Source organism: Sinocyclocheilus rhinocerous, unplaced genomic scaffold, assembly GCF_001515625.1.
Source record: "Sinocyclocheilus rhinocerous isolate Xijiao unplaced genomic scaffold, SAMN03320098_v1.1 scaffold996, whole genome shotgun sequence".
NCBI classification, from domain to species: domain Eukaryota; kingdom Metazoa; phylum Chordata; class Actinopteri; order Cypriniformes; family Cyprinidae; genus Sinocyclocheilus; species Sinocyclocheilus rhinocerous.
Window position 1 is genome coordinate 186,031 of NW_015660490.1, and position 3,908 is coordinate 189,938.

Below are 3,908 nucleotides of genomic sequence, written 5' to 3' on the forward strand. Positions count from 1 at the left end.
GTCCTATCTAAATAGAAGGCATAAAATGCCAAAAATAAAGCGCTTAAAAAAAAAAATACTGTCATTCGTTTTTAAAATAAACAGAATAAATAACATGATGTGCAGAAAGTGACACAACATGGTATCCTATTTCATACGTCGCTTAAAATAGTGTAATATCTTAGGAATAGATATCCACACGTAATTCATCTATATTTCATAAACAAAATTAAAATCCTAGACAAGTTGTACCCTTTATTTTTTGTGCCCTTTATACAGTATCTTAAAAACTAGTTAAAAGACGTTAAAAATAATCATGTTTAGTTGGCCTTCTTGGGTACACTTCCCATCTTGGTGCGGATATTCCAGAGCAGGAAGTATCCAACTGTGGTCACAGTACAGGTTATTTCTGCTACCCAGAATGCTGTGTTCCAGCCATAGTGCTTTGCAATGGTGCCGAATGGCAACTTGACAGGAAACCACCAACTGCCAGCAAAACAAACACACAAAAAAAAAACATTAGTATTCTTTGAAATGGGCAAATGGTTAACATCGTGATATTGCTGCAAATTTTATTTGAGAGGTCAAACTTTAATACATTTTGCAGCAAAAACACCAGTATGGATATTTAACTAATCTAAAAATAGCTTTATGAATTTTGCTGAAATTGTACTGTAGGTTAGTACAGTTTCAGTATGTCACTACTGCTGTAAATTGAAATGATCACCGTTTGCCATCAGACCCACGATGGCTTTAGAGGTCCCACAGTAGTTCGATGGAGCGCTTTCATTTGCGAGAACTCCAAACAAGGCAATCGGTCCATAGGAGGAAAAGCCAAAAACAGCACCCAGCAAAAAAATCCAGACCTGTGTGGAAATGAACTTACGTTTTAGCTGTGAGCTGTGACTGTAGTGCGGAAGAGGTACATGGAGACACACATCCCAGCCATCATGGAGAGCAAGAGCCCATGGCGAGGGTTACCATACAGATGCAATCCATGCTGAAAATTAAAGAGCAAAAAAATATATATATATATTAATTTTTTATGTTTATTCAGTAAAGACAAATATTTCAACACTGATAATAATAAATTCATTCTTGAGCAAATCATCATATTAGAATGATTTCTTAAGGATCATGTGACACTGAAGGCTGGAGTAATGGCTGCTGAAAATTCAGCTTTGCATCACAGGAATAAATTACATTTTAAAATATATTAAAATAGAAAAGAGTTATTTTAAATTGCAATGATATTACTGTTTTACTGTACTTCTCTCAACAACAAAAAAATGCACCAACCCTTCTAAACGGTAGTGTATACAAAATGTTTTGTACGTTTTCTGATGTAAACGAGTGTTGTTTGACAAAAGCACACCCAAAGCTAGGATTGTAACGTGTTGTACAGGATCAAGCACACAATGCAGGAGAAGTTAACAAACTAAAAATAAATACAATGGGAATACTCAGGAGAAACCATGACACAACAACTGAAACATACAAACTATACCAGACAACTAAAACTGAGGGCTTAAACAGACAGATGATTAACAGAATCAGAAAAGGTGAGAGCTAATAAGTAACCATGGAAACAAATGAGTGGAGGGAAAATGGGAACAAAGGAACACAGAACTAAACCAAAACAGAAAATAATCCTGACAAGGATATTCGGAGTGGTTGTTAGTTTGTTTCTATGATATTGTTAATGTGTTTGGGTGGTTACTATAATGTTTCCATTGTGTTCTAGGTTGTTGGCTAAAGTCCAAAAATTCTTTGATATTGTGGTCATAATTTATGGCTTGTGGTTTGCCATGCATGGTATTAGAATTTCATATAAATGGATATTGGTGGTATAAACTCACCTTTGCCACTGCTCTGTCCGACAGAAATCCTGCGGCTAAACTACCCAGCAGTCCTCCAATCTCAAGGGCACTCATAAAGGAACTTCCTGTTAAATTCAACAACAATACATATTTTAGTCCATAACCTAAAAAGTCTCATCTCACACTTAGCAGGCTATTTCTAAAAGAGGACATATCATGAGAAATTTCGCTGGATCTTTTAAGTTAAGAGTTCATTGTATTATAGAATTATGAAAACATACTGTAAACATTCAGAACTGAAAATGTCCTCACACTACAAAAAGTTGCCATTGACCTCTTTAAGACTCATTATATCACTCTGGAAGCCTATCCACCTTATTGTGCAATGCTGGAGTAAGCTATTTTCTGTGAATATGCTAAACTTAGATTCATTTGCTGCTATAGGTAGAAAACAAGAAGAATAACAAAGTGTGTTAAATAACAAACTAAACAATACATTTATTTGCACTACAAACTAGTGTTTATGATTATGATCAACTAAAATAATATGATAAGACACACCAGGGACCTGTTTCATAAAACAAGTTTACCAAATAAGCCGGGCTTATTTCAGTTAGTCTGACTTATTTTGAACCAAATCAACTGACAATAAGTCAGACAAACTGAAGTAAACCTGGTTTATTTGGTAAACTTGTTTTATGAAACAGGCCCCAGTTTACAATATCAAGCAGCATAACAGGCTGTAGTTGTACAGCTAAAATAACTTGATGCCGATGACAATGGAAGCCTTGCACATTCAAGTTAAAAATGGCTGCACCTGCTGCATTATAAAATAAGGTAGATACTGAAAAGCTAAAAACGAAATATATTAGACAACACACAGTACCAATTAGTGCCGACTGGCCCTTGTCCTGGATGAGGAAAAGTTGCCCCCAAGTCAGTGTAAGCAGTCTTCACCCCAAACACCACCAATTATCCCAATGACAATACCCAAAGATATGGAGAAAAGATGAACTGTTGTGTAAGATGTGCTTTCATTTTTGATGGTGCCTGAAATTAGGGGGTAGAGACCAGATGGATCAAATGTACAACTGTTCTTGGAGGACAGATAGAAAAATCCAATAGTTCAACATGAGTGATCTAAGACAAAAAACATGAATTAACACAAAGACCTAGTAAAACAGGCCCATTTGAACTCTGTTTTGGTAAAATAGTTCATTAAAGAACTAGCAAGTGAAACCTTTTATCTAATGCAGACTTTCACAATGTCATAGAACAGCAATTACCTATATAAGCAAAACAAGCCAACTAAGTATGGAAAATTAAGATAACATGAAACCACATTCCCTGCCAGTTTTAATTCCTTAATGTGATGTATTTCCTACTGAAGCAGGTTATTCAGTGGAATTGGTTATACTCATAAAATACATGTGCATGTGTTTCACGAGTTCACACTAACATATAATGTGATTAAGCAATTAGTAGCATATTTGGCGTGCTGTCCAGAGGGAGGGCTCCGAGCTCGGGTTAAAGCCCGAACCCAGAGAACTCCCCAAAAGAAGCTAATGGCATGAGACAGCAGCCGGAGAGAAAACTGTAAGTAGCCCCCAAAAATATGCGTGCCTTGAAGAAAAGTAGGGTGTGCGAGGAAGCGACTGGAAGGGGTCGTGCGGTGCTTGAACGTAAGCTGCGACTCTACGCATCAGATGGCAAGCCCTACCTGTCGCCGAATGAGGAGCACGATGGAAGGCCAGGTGAGGGACTCTCGCTGCATCCGAAGGGAGCAACGGCTCTGCTGCACCGGAAGGGAGAGTCCCTCTTGTAGCTAAATGCGTGGCGTGGTTTAAAGCGTCGGATGGAGGGCTCTCACTACGACCGAAGGGAGCTGCGGCTCTGCTGCACCGGAAGGGAGAGCCCTGTCCGATGCGGAAAAAGCAAATGGGGCTCGAAACGATGGATGGAGGGCTCTCACTGCGACCGAAGGGAGTCGCGGCTCTGCTGCACCGGAAGGGGGAGCCCTGTCCGATGCTGAATAAGCCATTAGTCTCAAAACGACGAATGGAGGCACTGCGGTGGCAGCATCAAATGAGCAGGGCACTGCGGCGGCAG

At 39.0% G+C, this 3,908-nt stretch overlaps 1 pseudogene; it reads right to left on the reverse strand.

The window, feature by feature from the left end:
• Positions 1-232: 232 nt before the first annotated feature.
• LOC107724955 (glucose-6-phosphate translocase-like) overlaps positions 233-3,908 on the reverse strand; it is an 11,777-nt pseudogene continuing 8,101 nt past the window's right edge.